Source organism: Dermochelys coriacea, chromosome 11, assembly GCF_009764565.3.
Source record: "Dermochelys coriacea isolate rDerCor1 chromosome 11, rDerCor1.pri.v4, whole genome shotgun sequence".
Taxonomy (NCBI): Eukaryota; Metazoa; Chordata; order Testudines; family Dermochelyidae; genus Dermochelys; species Dermochelys coriacea.
In genome coordinates, this window is record NC_050078.2 from 31,665,203 (window position 1) to 31,688,345 (window position 23,143).

A 23,143-nucleotide genomic window follows, 5' to 3' on the forward strand; every position below is an offset into this window, starting at 1 on the left:
TTATCCTGTTGTGCCAACCTGCTTTTAGTTCACCCTCATTTGGTTATTACACTTAATAGTGAAATAGTTCTTCCACAGCTAACCTAATGAAAATGTTTATCATCATCACCTTTGTCAGCGATGTTATTTTCGAGGTATTGACAGAGTTTCTATCTGACTTCATTGTAACACCTGGGACCTCAGGAGTAAATAATTACTTCTCTCTAAGCAGCCAAGTCCTAGTTCTACAAGTAATGATATTATAATAACCTTTCAAATAATAACTAATCAATATACATAACACCCATGTGAAAATAGTTACTGTTAGAGAAGGGACACTGAGGCAGAGAGGCTCTCAGTAACTTGCTCAAGGCAAGTGTCAGAGCCAGGACTAGAACTGCTGATGACCAGTCTTGTATTCTGACCACTGAACCTGTGAGTGTAAGACAGTGTAACAACTGGGTGATCTGAATCAGTGGTGCAAGGCTACACAGTCTGAAAATCCACATAAACCTTAATGCAGCCAGCTCCCTAACACAGCAGTGCTCCCTGCCTCCCCCAGTGCTGGCCCCAGGCAGCCCATCCTCCAAAAACCCCACTTTGTTTCAACTGCCATTCCTCCAGCTCTCCGTCAAACCACACCTACCCACAACCCTGCTAACCCGGGAGGGCTAAACCCATTACAATAGGTTTATGCCCTTGTAATCTGGATGCTACTTTTGGACCATCACTTAATATTACAAATATATCTCAGCCAATCAGAACAAGGAGCTTTAGTTCTATAGCTCCTTGACATGATATTGTACTAATAACTACACTAATTAGTGAGGAGTGAACCTCAAAAGGTTCTGTGTCCTTCAGAATTGCATTATCTGACCCTTATTAGAACAATCCAAACCTCTAGGGTCTGCAAAATTGGACTGGAAGGCTCGCAAGGATTGATTGTCTTTCACGAGTCCTTGTACTTCCTGCTTCCAGTCAGGCCAGAAATTCCACAAGAACCGCCTTTCTTCTCTGTATTTCAGCACTTCTGTTTCTGGCCAAAATCAAGTAGCAAATAGGCAAAACCAAAAAAACATGTCTGGGAGAACGTTATCCTACACAGCTTTGGCTCAAGCTTTTTCCCAAAGCATGGTGTCAATTCTTATATCAAAATCAATGTGACCAATTCTATCCTTTCTGCGTGCTCTTCAAATCAGTGGGGTTAACAATCCATAGAGATTATTCCCTGACACACTTGAATAACTACGCCATTTTTTGGCACATGCAATTCTGAGTGGATTTATAGATTTCAGAGCAAGAAAACTGAAAAAAGCAGCTCCTATTCAAACAAAAGTCTTGTTTGACCTTTGAATATTTTCTCCTTGGACCCTTGTGGTATGCGCTCTCTCCAGAAGGGCGGGAGGAAGAGTTAGCCAGGCACGAGATGGGGAGTCCACATTTGGTTTTGGGTCCATTTCATGATGTTTTAAAATGGAACTTTGCTGTATAATAGACATAACTCCAACACAGCAGTGTCAGATAAGCCAGTGTATAAACATATACCATTGCATAAGAAGCCGGAGTGAAAGGTTGGCCCCAATAAAGTCAGAGGCAAAACACCATTTGTCTTCAATAGGACCAGGATTTCACCCCACAACTCAGCCTTTAGGTTTTTGAACTATATGTTTAGTCCCCTTTTCCGCCAATGCTAATGTAGGGTTATTACTTAATTAATTAGAAACAAGAGAAGAATAAAAAGTTAAAGAGTGAATTGTAGATCACAGAGTCTGCTGTTAGGTACAGGCATAGACTAATTTAACAATTCAAGGGTCAGTACCTGCAAAAGTAAGGACACAGCTTACAAGCATTTGTATCCAGCTAGTAACAATGTGCACAGCGGGATAATGAACTTAAAACAATTGTAATTAACAGGCTAAAACAAAGGATTAAAATTAAAAATGAATGGTGTGGTGCTTGCAGCTTGCTTGTAAAACAGCATTAGCCAACTTAATCCATTTTAATTCAGCGTGAAACCTACAGTGCAAATGAAATGGATTCAAGGGTCGAGTTCAGCTCCTGAGAAAGTGCGATACATTCACCTGTGACAATTCTTTCTGGAACGATAAAGTAAGGGAAGTCTCTTAAGAACTCTGAGTGACTCCATAAGGTCCCCAGAGATCAGGTGTCAAAGTTGTCTATCAGATGCCTGAAAAGAAAAAAGGGAAGCATTACTCAATGCTATTGTGAGACAGTTGTCATTGACTGATCAGGCCTTTTAAGCAAGCTTTCACAGTCAATGAAACCACCTGAATAGATGAAAGCCAGACAGCTTCTGACAAACAAGAGACTATGGAATATTCATTGTGCATCTGTGAGGGAAAGATTAATGTATTAGAAATTAAAATGGGACCAGACCGTATGATCTTGCTCTAACACTTGGCCAGACCTGTGTCACCCATTGCTAGCGCCTGAAGTCGACAGACAATTCTGCCAAGGTAACTGAGAATCATTAAGCATCCTGCTATTGTGCATGGTGAATAATAAAACTTTCCCCCTATTCTTTGCCTGGAGCTGACAATGAATAATTCTGGAGCTATTTGCAATGTTAACAGCACCTATCTTGCCCATCCATTCCTTTACGATAAGGATGGAAATATGCATTTCAACAGTCTGTACAGATACTGATTCACAGGCATTTCAAAGGACACCTGTCACTCAACTGAAGGACCTGTCAGTCTCCAATGTCTGACGGTGCCAAGAAAATGGCCAAAAAGATTATCTGTACTTTATTTCTTTTTTCCCCCTCAGATTATAACACTGTTACATTTGGCATAGACTGACAAGTGATTTACACTCGCAACTGTAATGTGTTTAAGCTAGAAAAAAGCTATTCTCTTAGGCAGCCTTATTCTTCCAAGGTTTACAGCTGTATCATATATACTATCACAAATGTGATCTGAACCATACAGAATGTCATTATGCTAGATATTAGAAGCATTTAATCTGTTTGCTAACAAAAGGTGACATTGATAAAGCCATATCTTTGACGTAAGGCCCAGAGAAGCTAAACCAAGTTTTCAGAAATAACAAGTCAACTGCAGTTCTGGAGGTACACCCAGTGTGTTTCAAAACTTCATTAAAATTAGTAAGAATGAATAAAGTTCTTTGGGTCTTTTGCAAGAAAATGGGGCCAGTTTCTATACTAAGTTATACACAGGTAAATCTGCAGTAGTTCCATTGTAACTAATATAAATATGTGAATGAATAGGTAACTGAGAACAGAATTTAGCTTACAATCTGCATTTTTATTTTGAAACTGTGTCATAATGCAGATATTTACACAAAAATGTTTTAAGTGCCTTAAATGTATAAGATTTCAGGAAGCAGTGGTGAGCAAACTTCCATTCTGTCTTTATGAAAGTATTCCTCAGTTCCTTAGGGATGTGACCATATTTCTGTCTCTGATCTGGGGCCCACAAATGTGAAACCACATTTGTACCAGAAAAGAGCACACACAGATAACAGACTGGAGATTCTGCTCTCAGTTACATCAGCCTGAAGGAGTAACTCCACTGAAGTGTGGCCTTAAACCAGTATAAAATCAGTATAACTGAATTCAGAATCAGGCCTATGGGTTTGAAAGCAAATGCTGGTGCTGAACATAGTGGTCAAAACTTGGCATTGATTTGTAAGCATCATCCCACACTGATATCCAGCACAAACTGCAAAATGTAAAAAGAATACAGTAATAATAAATAACTTTTTATATCATAACACCATTTATTTGCATTGAGAGGATTTTTTTATGAGTGCTACTATATGTTATTGGAACCAATGGGGGGATCTGCTTAAACATCAATGGGATGATGTGACCTTTGGTTTGAATGAGATGGGTATTGAGAGAGGGTCTTAGTATCCACCTCACAGGCCAGTTCCTCTGCTCAGATAAAGCTGAGTTTATGCTAATTAGAATGAGGAAGAACAAACTAAAAATCACACCTAAATGTTTAAGTGAAGAAATGGAGATGGACCTTGTTCTTTTATCAAAAAAGTTCTTGGTCAATTGTATTAGCTGCTTGCTGATCCGTACACAATCTTGTGTGCTGTTTCATACAACACTGCTAGCAATCCTGTTCCCATGCTCACTTTGCATTCTTTATACCCAAAGTTGTCTGCAAAAGGAAATATGAAGAAAAGACATTATGCCTTTTCTCCTTTGTGCTTCATTTTGCTGTTTAAGGCAGGCCTCAGAGTTTTTTCTCTGCTTGACTTCTATGTTAGAAGTTCAGATCTTGTATTCTTTTTTTTTCCTGGAAGGAAACTAGAGAACCTGAGCTATTGAGAGGGGGCGTGATTTTTAGTAAGTAGAATCTAATGTACAATGTTATAAAGTTTGTATTTAAAATTTAAGAAATGTAGTGCGTTTGCAGAGTGCTAAAGACTGAGTTCCTCTGTTTAGCCATTGAACAGGTAGAGCATTGGCAGTAGCAATGCCGGCTGTCTCACACTGCACTGCCTCATCATGTAGGCAAGAGTGGACAGATCAGCCTCCATGCCCCATAACATCCTGGGATGCCTGCTGACACTGACAATCAGAGTGCTAGCTAATGTCACCTTTCTGTGACCTGGAGACCTGTCCTCTGGAAAACTGTCTGTCTCTACGAATTCCTTTCACATAGGCCACTAAACAGCTTCCAAATGGTAACAATTTTGAATCACTAATCACAGTTTGGATATGAACTTTGTGACCTTACAAAAATCTATCCCAACCTGGGGTTTTGCTTCAGTACTTCCCTCTGGCTCTCCATCCTCATCCTCTCAGACATACACACTTAATGGGAGATGTTGCAGTTGTCAGAGTTTTGCATGTAACTTTCAGAAGTAGAGACAGAGCATTTCAGCGAAGGGACCTCAACTGTGAAATGCCATACCACAAGAAATCAGACTGACCCCAAACCTGACCACTGTCAGAGCATGAGGTAACCCCGCCCAGTGACAAGGGCTGACTTGGCAGGGTTGACAAAAGAAAAATGAAGAGTTTAAAAAAAAGAAAACAAACCAAAACAAAAAAATAAGCAGCTGAACTGAGGAGTAAGGCAGATTTTGACCCCTTACAATTGGGCTACTGAATTTCAATCATCATCAGTTCCCACAAGGCCTGGGTTTGCTCTCTACAAACCTCTTATCTAAGAATTTGCTAGTTCAATCTGTCCTTAGGTCTGAAATGTAACAAAAAACCCAGCTCAGCATGGCATGGTTGACACTGGTATCTAAGCAAAAGAATTCGAGAGGAAATGGCAAAATTGCAGGGAGAGCTGTGGAACCTCTCCAAGTGACTATGTACTTTAATGTAGCCTGGGAAATTAGTAGATAAATCTTCCTATCTCAAATTAGCTTTGCTAAGGAAGGAAACAAGCTCTCTGCTCTCTTAGTACTAGTCAAATAGTAGCTTAGTTCACAAGTGAAAATGAGTTTGTTTGTCTTATCTCCATTTGTGCAGATAACAAACCCACCATGTGCAGAGTATGCCACAGTTCCACCTGCTTGCACCTTCCCCAGGAGGTACCCAAAAGCAAGGATGTCTTAAGTCAGATTTTTGCGACATTTGGAGTCTTCAGTTGGGTTTCTGCCTGGCTCATGAGTTCTACCGGTCTCTACTTTCACAGATACCAAATTAACTCAAGCATTGAACAGCTACATTTATAGAGTGATTTCTATCCCCCTGAAAATCCTTCTTAATCTGTCTGTATTGTGCTCTGGTATCCCTCCCTTCCACCATCAGGGCATAACAATACCTCTGTGCTTTCAGGGCCTGGCACAGCCGCCTGTCCAGGCTTCCCTCACATGGGAGAAATTTTGAGCTGTCCTTTTAGGGCAACATTACGGTCACTTGGCAGCACTCTGGCAGCACAAATTACCTTTGTGGGGACATGTCAAGTCCTCCAAGAATTGACACAGATACTGCCACCAGAAGCAAGCACTAGCTGGCAACATCAGAAGGGGACAGTGTCTACAGCACATCCTTTCAGCCTATCATAAAGAATCCTGCCTTGCAAAAGCATGATTCTTGTTGCACCAGCCACACCCGCCAGTGCCCATGCGCCCCTTTGCTGCATCAGCTGCCTTCATCACAAACAGGGGTTATCTGTCCAGGCACTGTTTAGGAAATCTAGTTAGATGTAATGATTTAGAATCTCTTTTCTTTAATAGCTGAAAAGTTGCTGTGGCTTTTTTCTAAGCCCCGTTCTGGACGCTCACAGAAACACACACTTCCTTCTCATTTATCGCAAATACTTTCCAGATTATTTGGTGCAAATTCTTCCTCTACAATCTTTCTATTGTCACTTTTAAGCAGCCTCTGCAAGTAAAAAGGCTTGAGCTCATGAATGTTCACTTTCTTTCTGAATCAAGTAGGCAGACACAAGCATGAAGAAAATACCATAAGATGACTCAGAGTTTCTGTGACTGTGTTCGAGTTCTTTCCATTTTAGAAATAATTTTAGACGGAGTGAAACAAATAATGATGTGTTACGTGTCTCGTCTGTCATTACTGTGCCTGGCCTACAAATTATAGGCCTGTTCTGCCACCCTTGGTCAGGCTGAGTAGCATTTACTTGTGCAGGTAGCCCCATTAAGATCAATAGAAGTACTCTTTGGAGTCAACATTACTCAAATGAGCCAGATTTTCAAACGGTGTAAATCAGCATTTCTCTGATCTGGTCCAGTGTGAACAAAGGTGGCAGGATAGAGCCTATATTTACTAGGGCCTGATTCTCCTTGCCTGGCACTTTGTGTAGTTATTCGCCACCAGTACAAAGCACAAGCAAAGTGGGTGTAAAATGTTGCCATGCAAATCTAACAATATTTTACATCCATGATAAGTTGTTGTGAACGTTTGGTAAATCATGACACTTAATTTTCAGCAGCCGCTGTTTATGCTACTCACCCACTATAAAACATCTGATTCCTTCAGCCTCCAAACACCTTCTTCATTTGGGTGCATTGGCACTCACGTTCCTGAGGCAGATTTCCTTTTCTTATAGATGTGTACACTGGTTCTAGCTTACTATCATGTTAATGGCTTTTTGTGTTCTGTTATTTGTAGCTCAGAATAGGAATATGAATCATCACCCAGTTCCAAATCCAAACCTTCCCGAATCATGGGTTTGGCGATTCTGAGGCCTCTCTAATATTTAGTATGTGCTCCACATGAACTGATTGCACTGCTTTTTTAACCAAAGTGTTAAAAACCATTAATTTTACAGCAAAACCAAGTGGAGAGCAGACCAAAATTAGTCAATACATACTCATGAATGAATGCATGGTTGCTTCTTTGGCATGCATAGTAAATGCTTTAAAACAAACAAGATGAGTGAAAAATCTAAAATGAAATGCTGAAGTTTTATTTTTAAAAATGGCTATAAAGAATCCATATAAAAACCTGCAGCTGTCTTGTTGCTGATGACAAACTAAGAATGTCATTGTCACTAGTGATAGCATCACACTGCTATCACATTTAACAACAGTAGTAGCTAAATGAAATCATCTCTTCATGTTCCTGTTTTGACTATTGCCTATCTGGTGACATGGCTTTGAGTCCCAGCTGGGGAATTTAAACTCCAAACATGATTTCCATGAGTTTCCTGATATCATTTACATTGGTGATGGGGAGGGCAGTTGCCCTTGAGGCAGAACAAAGATGTTTTCAAAATGCCAAAATGCCATTTCAAAATGCCAGGGGAAAAAAGTGTGTGTGGGAGAAAAGGAGTAGGAGAAAATCTTGTGAGTTAGAGGAGAGCGTGGCAAAATAAGGCAGAAATCTCTAGAGAGAACAAATTATAATACTACTCTGACTCCCTTTCCCGCCCCACTCCTGTTTTTTAAGGATGCACTTGCAACATATTTGCTATTAAATGGCCCCCGTGCAATTAGTAACATGGTGCTCTCTTTCCTGATAGCAGTTATCTCTAATCTAATCAAGTGGGTATTGGGGCAAATATTTAAAATATTAACACATTAGCTAAAATTTTATATCTGCCCTATATATGTATTAAAAGCTCATTGAATACAGCAGAATATAGTTTAAACCCTTAAAACAGAGCCAAACCTTGCAACACATCTACAGGCAAAATTCTCAGTGAAATCAAAGTACATTTTTTGCATGTGTCAGGGTTACAGGATCAGGGTCATAGCTAAAGTAATGGTAAATGACATTAGTGTTTCATATTTATTCTACCTCAATGACTCCAATATAAAATTCACTCAGTGTAAAAGTCAGGGCAAGAATTTTATAACTGTCAATGCTGCAAAGTTGACCTAGTGTCTGAAAAATCATGCTGTGTTCTTTTTGCTTTGTATATCATTGCTCATGAGTGAGGTAGAACGGAATCCAACTTACTCTTCTAATGCTGCTGTATATTGGCTCTGCAGTTCTATCTAACCAATATGGCCAATTTCTTTTTTGAAATAAGAATGCCTGGGGTGTCATAAAGTTTCCTGTTACATCTAACAAGACTCTCATGGCACTAAGTGGCTGCACATTAGAGGAGGATCTGGGTTATGACTTTTAATTCCCTGAGTTGACTATTTAAAGAAAACAAAAGATTCTTCCTATTTAGAAATCACATTCATACATACATACAATACTCCATAGGTTTCCTGAGCAAATGCCCTCCATGAGGAGAAATGGCCAGGCCAAGCAGTAGCAGTAGCTGGACATCACTTTATATTTTTATTGTTAAAAATGTTTTTGATGAAATTCACTAATAATGAAAGGTGATGTCTGCTATGGAGCATGAATTCCTCCATTTATCCACAGACTATGTACAGCACAGACAGCAAAACCATACACTTCTCCTAACACATCAACATCAACCCATAGTTACAACGCGGGGGGGGGGTCTACATGTCTCTCAGCTTTATAAATATCCTCTTATTTCTACCCTCAATATGACTGCAGGGGTCACTCAAACTCATATCTATGCTCTCCCACCAGTTTCTGTATGTGGTTGCATCACTGCATTGGCTTTGGTCTGGAGGAAGCATCTTTAGCAAAGTAAAAGTAGTTCAGTGTCCACACCCAATCAGTCCTTGATCTCTGCTGTGAGTGGTAGCAAAGATGCCAGTTATGTCAATTGTGGTGGTGATTTTTATGTTTTGGATTCATGCCAGTGAGGAACTGCACTGACCACCCATTCCTGGCCACCAAACTAACCTTCAGATAGTGACAACTTCTGGTCACAGATTCACTACTAAGGTTATTGTGTTTTCTCAGAAATGTCCCATAAAATGTTTGTCATACAGAAATTTCATTTTTCACAAAATAGCCATGCAATGGCCTTATCTGAAATTTACAAAGTTCTTGAGCTGAGAAATTTTTAAAGTTTTAATTTCAAAATGTCACATTTTCACTTGAAAACAGGTTTTTGGAGTGGGGTTTTTTTTAGTTGAAAAAGACATATTTTTCCATTCAGAAACTATCTTTTTCAAATGAAAAATTGGGCCATGATTAAAAATTCAAAATGAAACAGGATATTCTTGACACTCAAAGTTGTCCCATTTTGTTTCACACATATCTACTCACTGTTGAGCTACCCTGATAGGAGCTTCAGGTTTTAAAGGTTTCATTTAGATATATTTTAAATGATTATTTACAGGCTCTCTGGTCCTTGTGGTGGACTGATGCCTTCTGCTATTGTTAAGAAACATTTTGAAATAACTTTTGAAAAATAACTACTTAAAGCCCTGCCCTGCAGTAGCTGCCTTAGTTTTATTACTGCATGTAGCCTGTATTAGGTCCAGATTGTCAGAAGTGCTGAGCCCCCACAACCCCTATTGAAGTCAGTGGGAGCTGCAGGTTCTCATTGCCTCTGAAAAAGCAGACCCTTAAAGGCCAGTTCAAGTGGGCACTAAATCAATGTTATACCAGCTTGGTATTCAGGACAGACTACAATCCCTTTGCTGTTTGTGAGTATAATATGGAATCTGGTACTCAGGCTGCCAGAACAAATTCAAATACCCAACTAAAGCAATGTCAATCAGCTCAGGTGTTGTAAATTAAAACCAACAAAGGAAAGATACAGATTTGCTCTGTTTCAGATGCATTGCAATCCGTTCTTCTCTTGATAGGACTGCAGGTGCAACCCCATGAGTGTAGGCAGCAGTAAGAATTCATTGTTTGACAAGGTATCACCAAGTCTTTTTAATTTTAATTGTAGAAAACTATATTCTATATGCAGTTAGGATCAGATCTGAAGCCCACTGAATTAAATGAATGTCTTTCCAATGACTTCAATGGCTCTGGATCAGGCCTCTTATCCTATATAGACTCTTGGACCTTGAGCTCAATATGCAAAAACAACAGAAATGAGCTGTGATACGAAAGAGCTGACAAATTTACTTAACTTTTCAGATTCCGTTTTTTCCAGTCAGATCTAGCAGACCAACAGATAGATATGCAGCAGGCTACATCGAATTTAAAAAAGAATAAAGCATTTTACACTAGCAACAAATAATATTTTTTTATTTCACAGTATCTTTCTATGCCCTATCAACACTGCAGTATTTCTATTGCTAAAATCCTCCACTGAAGTGAATGGAATGCTTACCCCATTGATCTCAACAGAATTTTACATAGTTTGAATTATATCAGATAATATTGGCTAAATACAAATGAAATGGTAGCTGGTGTATCTTATGTGATTAGAGAATTGTTCTGTGAGCAGATTAAGCAGTGGTTTCATTGAGTGTTGCTTAATTTTCACTGTGTAAAATCTGTTGAATTAAATTGGATTCCTGTATCAGTACTTCCAGTGGCATTTCTTATAAGAATATGGAATCAGATGTGCAAACCAAAATAAGCCAAACAAACAAAACAACTTGGTTAACTGGAAGTTGCTGTATTAACTATTCTAACTCATACAAAAACTAAGACTAAAATATTAAGGATTTTTTTACATAACTATAATGTTTTCCTTGTAGTGTACACATTCACTTACTAATAAGATAATCAGGTAAAATTTTACCTGAAATATTCTGCATTCATAGCAACCTTCACTCTGACCCACAAGATATACATTTATAAACTCTTTCAACTCATACATCACTGTTGGCTTTGGAATCTATGAACCTAGCATATACATTTCTTCTGCTAAAAGGAATATCATTAGTTGTGTATATGTTGAAAGAATGTATAAACTTCACTTTAAATTAAAAACTCAGCACAGCCTTAACTATACAATCACAGCACCATAATTAATACTGTATATAAAAATACTGTATTTTGGAAATAATAGAATTGTTACTCTGTTCTTTAGCATGACCCTTCATTTATGTTACCATTGACAAAAGCAAAGGGTTGTGCTTGTGTAAAGGTAGTGTAATTTACTACCCATCTAAAATCTGAGTTTGGTTGTTACGGTTGCAGGCTGGAAAGGACTGGGAATGTTATGGAAGGAACACACCAGTCCTAGCAGGACAGATTCCTTTCTGTTGCAGTGATCCTTCTGTTGCAGGCTGGCAGCTCTGGAGGGAACTGCATCAAGTCAGAGGATCCCAGGACAGTTATCACTTGCCGGACCTTAAAAGTGAGAGGAATAAATGGAAATTAGGGAGAATCCTTGGGGACACGAGGAGGAGACAACTTTCCATGGGAGTTGTCCTTCTAAGTCCCTTGGGCACAAACCTCAAAAGTTTGTCTGGCCTAGTGGATTGGGTGTACTGTAAACCAGAAACTCTGGAATACAACGTTGCTGTGTATCATAGAGTGCCATGAGCTACTAAATTTACAGTACAACAGTGGACCTAGTAAGGGTGGAGTAAGATTAATTGTTAAAGTTCATGCTGATGGAAACTTTTTTTTCATTTCTTGTATCTGAAGATTTAAACAAATCTTTAACAGTGACTTGCAAAGGAGGAGGGGATTAGAGGGACAGGTTGTTCTTTTCTTTGCTTCTTCAATGGATAAAGAAAGATTTGCAGTTTTTAAAGTTTTTTTGTTTGTTTGTTTGTTTTGCCTGCTTGTTTTTTACCCTAGAAATACCATGAATGTCAATCCTGCATTCCCAATTTGCAGGAAGTGTTTTGAAGGACCCACAGACGTGGACAGGGATCTTTTCAGACCTTAACTGAAGAGGCAGTTTGTTGAATTTTTAACAAACAGATCTTTGCTTCCAACAATTTACTGCAAGTTTAAACAGTGGGGATAAAAGTCAGTCTACATCAGGGCCTGATTATGCAGCACTGCAGTCAGGGGGAAATTTGACATTGACTTAAATGGGAGTATAAGTGGCCTCTTTATCAGGTTTTATTTGCTTAGCATATATGACATCACAACCCTGTAACATATGGCATCATAAGTCTATTAGCGTTCAAATCATCCATAAGAGTATTCTTGGGTAATGTAGAAAACATACTGTAAAAACAGTTCAGAACAAAACAAAAAACAAAAATCCACCACTACCTTTCAGGCCTTTTTTAAAGATTAGAAAGCTCGGGCGGAAATGAAAGCACCAACCCCGTTGCTTCCTTTTGCAGATCATCTTTAACTTTATTTTAACTTAGTACCAATGTAGTAACTATTATTTCATACAAGAATAAAAGAAAACAGAAAGTGAGGTGTTGACACTGACGTTAACATTCTATTAAGAAAAGTTCAACGGAGTTCAGCTTTTGGAGTGTGTCCAGCTGTCTCTTCTGCAATGTATATTCAAGAGGTTTTGACCCCACCATATTTTGGAAGCAATGAGCAAAAATTAACACTGCAGGAAGTCTGACAAACTGTTGTAACAAGTTCTCAATTTCCCCCCAAAAGCAGTAATATCTAATAAATCTCAAAAGGAAGAAAATATGAATCAGCTTGCAACAGACTTCCACAAATATCGATAGAATAGATTGTTTTAGTAAACAGTTTTTAAAACCATGCAGTTGGTCTTTAAATACATTATATGTTCCCCACAATGACAACATTAAAAAACCACGTAGAAAGATATTTCTATGTCATGTGAAATAGAACATTCTTCCATTGTATTGGCTATTCATTTTAAATCTATAACTCTGACTCCTGAAAGCATTACAAATGGACTAATATTTGTGTCTTTCTTTTGGCAGCATGTGGTTGTAAACAAAAGTTTAGAACAACATGTGCTATAGGTTAAGAAAATGCACAATGAGCCTCTTTCCAGCTGATTTATTCCCCTGAATGGGTGTAGAAAATGCTCTCTTTTTATTTCTGGACATCTTACGTTTAATAGAACACTGAATCCAGCCACCGTCCCACTAAATTATCAGGCAAAGGCTGAACCCTGTTTTTCTTTTGAAGAACAACAAGGGCAATGAGATAATTTGTGGATCTGGGTTTCTAATATTAAATAATTCTTACCATTTAAAACAGTTTTTTTAGGAAATATTTTATAGTTAGAGAAATAGTTTTTGACATTTTGGGGGGGGGAAAAGAACAATGGACCGTTTACAGGTCTACACAGTAGATTAATGAATCTAATTGAGTCTGTAGGGAAATGCTTCAGTTTAACTACTGGAACTAATTTATACATTCACTACATCGTAATAAGTCAATTTAAGTTTCTGGAAATAAAACTGGATATCCTGGGTATAGATTTGAACTATAAATTTCTGCAAGAAAGGAGTCTGTGTGTTCATTATACATTGTAAAATTACCATATGGACCTGTCAACACTTCTTAGCACAGCTTTGTAATAATGTCATTTAGTTTAACATTGTAATGTGCCAACTGAATTAATGTGTATGACACAATGAATGCCTCCCAACCGCTGGTTCTGGGGAGGTTTGCAACTTTTAAGAGATTCTTCTTATGCAAAAGAGTTTCTTGCACAGCTAATATCTAGCCTTTGTTATCAACATTAATGAGTTCCAAAGAATAGTTCAACTTCCAGCAACTACATCTGAAGTTTCTGAAATGAAGACATGACAATTACAAATAAAATCCCAATTCCTATTATTTTTGCCTCAGCTCCTCTTTTCAAATCTCATCTGAAAACCTATATTCCCAACCTTGAATTTACTTCATAAATTCTCTTTCATTCTATTATTTATCTCTCTGAAAAGCATTCTGAGATACAGCTGATATGAGTGAAACTTTACAAAATAATGTTGTGTTGTTCTGAATTATTTTATGCTTGCTACTTTTCTCATTCCTGGTTTTTTATAATTTTGTCATGATATTTTTTTTATTCAAGAGCTCAATAGTAAGTAGAGTAAGAAACATTTATGGTACATTTTGATCTCACTCACTCTTATCATTTGTATTCTCAGTTTGAGCTTGCAGCCTTGATTTCTTTTGTGTAGAAATTAAAAAATAGAAAAGTGGCAGAACATCGTTGTCTTGTTTGAATGGTGTCAGGTTTGGCAGAGGTCCCGCTGAACTTTCAGGAAATCTGGATCTTACAGGAGCTAATGCATGTCTTAAAAAAGCATAGAGCTTACAGAAAAAATAAACCAAATTGTAAGTAGTTCACTTCCCCTAAAAATGAAGGAAAACTTTCACAAATATTGGGCCTCCTGCTGTACAAGTCAAACTAAACTCTCACTGACTTCAGTGGGAAGCTCTTAGTGTAATTAACTGCAGAGTTAATTAGGATGTGAACACCCAACATGGCTTAGCTCAGATGTGATCAGCCACACACAGCAAAGCTACACTTGACTGCCTGAACTGGTGCTGTACCACTTGTGTCAGGTGCAAGCATTTCTGGGAGCATATCCCATGGTTCTCAGCACTTCAGTAAGCTGAGCCACTTTATCCCGTATCCTCTAGGGAATTGCAGGAAGTAATTGGAGAACTATCACCACTCCAGTGATTTAGCCTGCATCCTCACTACAAAGTGGGTGGGATACCAGCCTGAGTGTAAGCAGCACTGGGCTTTAGCCTATAATTCAGGATGGGCCAGCTAACTTGGATGCAAAGCACTATCTATCACACTTGGGTGAGTTTTTTGTGTGTGGATTGGGGGGAGGGAGATTAGCGGCAAGTAACATTGCAGTGAAGAAGATAAGTCAATAGTGTGTAAGTCAAAGCAGCAACCCATCTTCCCAAACACTGTATTATTTTCTAAAAATAATAAATAGGATTAATGGTGTAGACACCATACAATTATGAAACACTTTCATACCTTTGTAATTTTCATTAAGATAGAACAGAAATGAACTATACAAGCCAATTTTAATAACAAGGAATAGATTTATTTTTGCTATAGTATGCTCCAAAGTTCAATGCATTCATTTCTTTTGTCTCACTTTGAGGATCATGTGCCAGAATTGCTGCTGTTCCACGCTGGGGTTTCCCCTCACTCAAACAGAGCAAATGCCAGTCAGTCCTTAGCGCCAGTCAAACATGATCCAGTTAACTCTGTCTTTGAGATGTTGTCTACACCAGTATTTTCTTAAAACGTTTCCCTGAGTTCAGCTCAACAGCAGGTAGCAATACTGTTACTGTAGATAAGACTCCAGAGGTTGACAGTGTACTAACCATTATATTGTGCTATCTATATGTGCCATGAACAGGATTAGATGACTTGGTATTTAAAACACCAATGTCCAGTCTAAGGCCAGGTCTACACTATAAAGTTAGGTTGACCCAGCTATATCTCTCGGGAGTGTGAAAAATCCACACCCTGAGTGACGTAGTTAAACCAACCTAACCCCCAGTGTAGACAGAGCTAGATCAATGGAAGAATTCTTCTGTTGACCTAGCTCCCATCTCTCTGGGAGGTGGATTAATCATGGGAGAACCGCTCCGACTGCAGTAGCAAGTGGCAAGTAGCAAGTAGCAAGCTCCCATTGCAGTGCTGTAGCTATGCCACTGTAGAGGTTTAAGTATAGGCGTAGTCTTAGGGTATGTCTAACACCATTGGGAAGCACTACTTAAGCTAGTGTGCTAAACAGTGCTGTGTGCCGCAGTGGCTCAGCTTGCCACCCAAGTACAATCCTGTCCCACCCCCGGGCACGTATTTGGGTGGCTGAGACTGCAGTGCCATTGGGCTATCTGTGAAAAGGTAGCTAGAACGTTTGGCCTCGATGCCATTCTTTGTAACCACATTACTCCACTACAGTAAATCAGCTGATCTGAAATGTACCAGGCATGCTAGATTAAGGGCCCAATTCTGCTGTCCAAGATACATGGAGCTCTTATTTATTTCAGTGACAGAAATACATGCAGCACAAAAAAATGTTGGCAGTGGGATTTTCCAAAGCACTCAGTGTTGGCCTATCTCCGCTCCCAAAGAAGTCAATAGAAGCAGACTGAGGCCAGCACTGAGTGCTTTTGAAAAATGTCACTCTGAAATTACTGAAATCTAGGCCAGAGTTCAGTGGTACCTTACTATACTAGCAGTTCTGTGGTTTCAGTGGGACGACTTATGTTGTAGGGTTTTATTCAGTATGAATAAAGATGGTACAATCCAACCCTCTTTTTGAGTCTGATCCAAAGGCCACTGAAGTCAAAGGAAAATTGACTTCAATGGGCTTTGGATCCTGGCCCCTTTGAAGCATTCTTCCTGAAAGCACTGTAGTAAGAGATCTAACATTTCCTTTCTGTATTTGCCCTCACCATCGATGTTGGGATTCTTGCTGTAATGCACATTGTGGTCAGCTATCTTGCAATGGGATCTGTTGCAGTATGGCCATACATTTTTATATCTTGTGAAAATAATTCAATGTGTTTTATACTGACACAAAATTAAAATAATAAGAAATCAATGCACAAAAGTCAGGAAATTCATAGTTAAGGAGCAAACTTGGAATGGCGCATTTCAGGGAATCTAAATTGCTTCTAACCATTGAGCAGTCCATATATTCCCATGGGATCTGTGATGAACAGTAAAAAAGACTGTAGCAACATATGAAAAAAGTATAATATAGGACTTCCCACAATAAAAATTGTGCCTACCTGGTGGTGATACCATACTTCAACTTCTTAAGAGGCTAATTCTGTTCCCATTGCAATCAATGGCAAAACTCCCATTGACATTGCAGGGAACAGGGCTGAACCCTAAATAAGTACCAGGTAGCATCAGCAACTCTTCCACATAATTGCCAAAGTGGGATGATATAGTCTGAAAAGGAGAGGCATCAAATGAAAAGACATTTAAGTAACCTAGAATAACTGAAGAATAACACAATTTGCTACAACAAAAGTGTCAAAAGAGAAGCGATGCACTGTCCATGCACTTAGAGTTCCATCGGACATGGTGCTAAGCAATGCCAGGAGATGAGCACTTTCAATTCTCAGTGAAGTCAATGGGAGCTGAGATTATGTAATGGCTCCAGAAGTGGCTTTATTCCTTACAGGAGCAAGCCCACAGCAAACAATCCCCATTTCCAGTATATGCGGGCAGCCACATACACAGAGTCATGATGATAGTGCCTTTACAAATTCCTGTAGTGTGGTGTCTTTATCTTAATGAAAATGACTGGATAAAGGAGCAGTCTGAATGCTCTCAGCATAACAGTGGAATGGATAACTCTCTTTCAGATTTCTCTTATTTACACAAAATACTAGTGTTATGATAATGTCTGCTGTATTCTCAGGGAGCAGGGATTTCTTTGAAAAGAGTTTAGATGGCATCTCTGGGCATATGGGTATGGGTATATGGCACAGGGTATACGGGTATCTGTCATGCAGTATTTAAGATTTTTTGCCCTAATTTTATAGGGTTACTCAACCTTTTTTGACCACACCTACTGTTCTGTAGGACAAGTGGTTTTCACACAGATGCTGGGTTACAACTTACTCTACCTTTGATGGTTTTCCATTTTTTGTGTATTTTGACTTCTTTACACCAATTTTTCCACTATGGGATCATACAGCCCTAAGAAAGTAATGTCAAGCAATGCCTCTGGTTGCCTATGAAAACTATGACTCTACATATTAAGAGAGTGAGCAAATGTAAAATTCCATTTAGACAAAGCAAACCTACTATGAACTGAAAGAGTGAGCACACACACTCCCTAAAATTTCCTATCTCATCAGGGTCTTGAATCTTGCATCTAGTCCATGTGCAGAATTCCCACTGAGGGAATTATAATGGAAATGCACAGAGAGTCCTAATTATAGCAACTGCCCTGAAGGCTGCACTTAGGAGCACAGAAGGAAGGAAGATTTTTTCAGTAAATCTTACCGTCTTTGGGACAAATGCTGCAGTGTTTACTCCTTACTGCCATTGAAGGTAATGGGACCTTTGCTGGTGTATGAACTAAATAAATCATGCAGAATTTTGCCCTTTGTCCTTTATTTGTCTACTTTTTTTTAATGCAATCCTCCTTACTTTCTGAAGTGACACTAGCGATTTCATAAAATATTATACCATTATGTTGGATGATAGTAGGGAGGTGGGTTGCTACTTAAAGGTGAAAAAAATAAACTTACTAATCTCCATGTAATTGGGCTATAGGCATCAAAGTGTGAAAGCTTTTCACTCTCTTCATTTATGATAGGCCTTCTTTACAGGTTGCAAATAAGTACCTACTGCTAGTACAAAAACTAAGATCACTTACCTGCAGAATGAAGCAAGTCCGTGTGGGCTGACTGCTAATGTTTACAAGCCGATGAGATGCTGCCATGATTTCCCTCAGGATACAGTCTTAAGTAAAGGACTAGCTGAATAACTAAAAATCCTACCTCAGTGAATTAGCTGAATAGGCTAATTCTCACAAATAGATGGGATTTAAGATATGATTCTAAGATTTTTTATCCAATTGCATAAATCTATGTAGGTCCAGATATACTATAGAATTACAGATATAGAAATATGTAAGAAGGGAATAAAAACATAATACAATATATATCCTGAAGATAGCAGGGCTCTTTTGCACGTTTCAATATTTGACATATATTTCTTTTGTTTAAAATGAATATCTTGAAACATAAGATTTCTTGGTAATTAAATATTGGAACTAAGGCGTTGAATAACTAATTACATATTAAAATACAGTAGTTATTTAAATTTCTGCACTCTGATTTCTTTTTAAAACTATAATGGTTAATGTCACTACTTATGCAGTCCTGTTAGCTGTAGCCTATAAAAAGATTATTATAAGTTTAGAGCATTAACTATAAATTCATCTCCCTACCTAATAAGCAACATGTTAATGTCTGAAAATCCAAAACACTTTTTAGAAGAGTTGAACGTTTTATTCCAGTCAAACAAATCTGGTGATGATGAAACAAATGATGATGGTGGGTATGTTGATAGTATAAGTGCCTTGTGCTCAAGAATACTAGAAAGAGTGATAAAGCGTAGAGCCTCAATTAGATCTTTGTTTTATTCCCCGAATGACTTGTATTTTTGCTGATATACAGTCAATGTACTAACTGCTGTTTTCCAATGCAAGGAAAATGCCCTTCATGAAAACAATATTAATTACATAGTACTGAAACTGTACACAATGCTTTATAATAGGTAGAAAGTGGTTGACAAAAAGCAAGTGCCCTTTATGAAAGATAAACATCTTCTAATGAAGATAGCTCCTTTGGATTCATTTGCCAGCTCCTCTCTAGCCTTATCACTTTCTCTGTAATCAAGGAAGTAAATTATTCCAGGTGGAATTCCTGTAACAGAGATGGGGTGTGCCTGATCCTGCTCTCAGTGAAGAAAATGAGAAAACACATATTGACTTCAATGGGAGCAGGAATGTGCCCTGTATTTCAAGAAATTATTTTAAAGAACATGGTGTCATCCAGGCAGTCAGTCTTATGGCTCTTTGTCTTTTTTTCCAATATTCATTAAGCACAAAAAAGTGATTCTGAGCAACTTCCACACAGGAATTCACCTCATGTTATTAAATCAGGAACATGGCAAAATACCCTGCAGGATTTGGGGATTTCAAAACTAGGCCCAGAATTCCATTCTGAGTTTCACAGATGGGACAACATACCAAGGAGTTGTGGATGAATTGTATTTGAGAATGCATAAGATCTTGAGAAAGACATACAGCAGAGTAAACAATTGGGAGGGCTCATGTATTCCTTGTGTCGGAGGGTAGCTGTATTTCAGATTATTTTCAATACCATCAGGGAGATAATTATTTCAAGTAATCATGATTTTCAGTCATCCAAACCTTCCTAAGAATTACTTTTACTGTATTTCTCACATGTGCCATTTTATCGGCTGCTACATACACATGATACATCATTCATGGCACCAGGAGCAAATAACAATAAGTTTGTCATAATTAGACATGCTCGTCCTAGAAACTTAGGGTCAGATTCACAAAGGGACTTAGGCAACTAAGTACAATATTCTCAGAACCACAGCTCAGCTGCTGCCCAACCCTGTAGTTGCCTATGTTTCTGCCAACGGGAATGAGCAAAGCTACATACGTCCTGATGCCGATCCTTAGCTAACAAGCCACTCAGAACTCTCTCTCACTTTTAGCCCTGGCAGGAGTCTCAAACAAAGCATTCCCCTGCCTATTTCCCAGATTGGCTATAATGGAGTGGTGGGGGGGGTGTCCCTGTTTTTTCATGAGAATGGGTGACCTTGCTTAGGCACCTAACTCCAGGAAAGGGTTCATGGCTGAGAATCCTCAGTGGAGGAAGGCGCCGATCTCTGACCTGTGGCCCAGATCTGTGGGAGTGAAGTGTCTAAGTACCTTTGTGAATCTGGGCCTTAAGCCCCCACTTTCCTCTGCATTTTACTCCTGACCAGCTTAGGCAGCTCCCTGATGAACACATTGGCATCAGAGAATTCTGTTTTTCTAACTCTCCCCACATGTTTTATGGGAATCCTGAATTGAGAATTCCCCTGGAGGGTAGGACACTTAGGAGTTAGACATTGCAATGCCAAAGTCCCTGTGTGAATCTAACCCTTGCTTGCTACATTCAGGGTATCATGGGCAAAATTCTGCTTTCAGTTACACTGGTACAACTCTCCCTGGATTCAGTTTGGCCCAGTATTTTTCACTTGCAGTCAATATAAATGAACTGGTTGACAGACACTTACACATATCCTACACTCCTTGTTTCCCTTTAATAAATCCATAATTGTACATGCTCATGCATATTTGCTATGCTTCATGCTTTTATGTCTCCTGTACAAACCTTACCTGGTTGAGAGAGGTCACTGTTCAGTGAGGATTGCCTGAGAGCTTAAGAATAAAGAGCCAGAATTGTTCTTTTAAATGTATTTAATTAACCATTTAAGCCTTGCTCTTAAAACAACCTCCACACCCACTTGGAGCATCTTGCAGGATCAGGGCCTTAAGTGAAACAACAGCAGCCTACCTTTGGCAATCAGGAAAACCTTGGTTTCAATAAGAAATATAAGAAAACTGTCTGTAAATTGTCAAACTATAAGGCCATTCCTCGCCGAAGTTCCATGAAACAATTGATTAGAAACAGTTATTGTGAGTTGCCCAGTGAGTTGTGAGTTGCAGTGAATATAACTGCATTCTAAAATGGGAAAAACTAATATTTACTGATCAATATTTCAATGAATTTCTAATGGCACTGTTATAGATCAATTTTCACATCAGGTAAGACAGGAAATTACATCTACAAAAAGGCAATATATTGTCACAGGTCTTGGAAAGTGACTGCAATTTTATCAAATTCTTTTTTTTTTTTTTAAAATGAAAGTCAGGGTTTCCCAGCCAGCACCCTGCTTTTTTATCTTATTTCCTCCACCGTCTTTGAGTATAACATGAATGCAGTACAAAATCTTGGACATTCATAAAAGATCAACTTTAGGGGGATTTTTTGAGACTCATGGGCTGGGATAACTTCAGGTGCTTTAGGATAGGATTGTGCCTAGAACTGGGAGAACTCTGAGGGCAGCATGACCCTGGAGCCAGAAGCCTGCATAAAAACCATGCTACAGTGGAAACTCTGCCATCCTTTGACAGGATGTTGCACACACTTCCCTCTCCACACAGCCAGCTACAATGACCAGTGTTGGGGGAAGGGCCACAATTAGAGGCTAATACTGAATAGGATACCAGCACAATGTCTCCACTCACTCCCTACCACAACATCATGTGCTCCCTGATCACACCATGGCTATCACTATACAGGGTGCCAATGGGAGAGGCATATTGTACCTGCTCCCTCCACTGTGCACTCATGCCAGGCCAGCCACGATGTGGTCCTTAGCTTCCAAGTTCCTGACTGTGGAGTTGATCCTGCACCACTGCAGAAAATGAGAGTTTTGCTGTTGGCTTCACTGAGAACACGATCAAACCTTATCACCTTTGTGCTGGGATCATTGTTTTCTCTTTAATCCATGGGTGAATTATTATGCCGAGGGTTGGAGGTGGGATGGAAGTTGTTTTGATTTGTAGATTGTTTTATTTTGCATAAAAGAGCACCTCTATGACTGGCATGGCTCCTGAAGCTGCTCTCAGCTGCCTGCAGAGTTCTGAGTGAAATCACTGCACATTTAGCAGCCACTAGACTGCGACCAGTGTTAGCAAAAAATATACTTGCAGGGGAAAAATATGACCAGTCTGTAACGTTAATGTTTGTCAATGATTTTTAAAAAGAAATCCTTCAATCACAGGTGTGTATATAAATCTCCCCACTGTATTTTCCACCGAATGCATCCGATGAAGTGAGCTGTAGCTCACGAAAGCTTATGCTCAAATAAATGTGTTAGTCTCTAAGGTGCCACAAGTCCTCCTTTTCTTTTTGCGAATACAGACTAACACGCCTGCTACATTGAAGCCCTTCAATCACTGTTACTTTGTTTCGCATCTACCATTGTCAATAATACCAAGATTCATAGAAGTATGTTTATAAAATAATTATGGGAGAGGAACATGTTTGATTTGAAATATTTGTCCACACCAGTGAGTCTTTCTGGCTTAATATGGGCTGGAATTAAATACGTTGCTAAATCCTATTTTGCTCTTCAGAAGAGCACATATTTTACGGTATTTCAGTATAAATACAATAGCGCCCTCTGGAGGGCTTGACCACTTTGCATGACTTCCACAAATCAGTGTCTGCTTCTGTTAATCCAATATACTTTCGTGGAACCAGATGTATTTTGAGCTTTGCTAACTGCAATTTGGTTTCACTTAAATGTATAAATACAATTTATTTTGTCATCCTAGCTTTATATTTTCAGTGTTCAAATGTAATAAGTAAACTTTTAATAAAACACCAGTTCTTGTCAATTGCTGCTTAACTTGACTGTGTTAATAGCAATGGAAA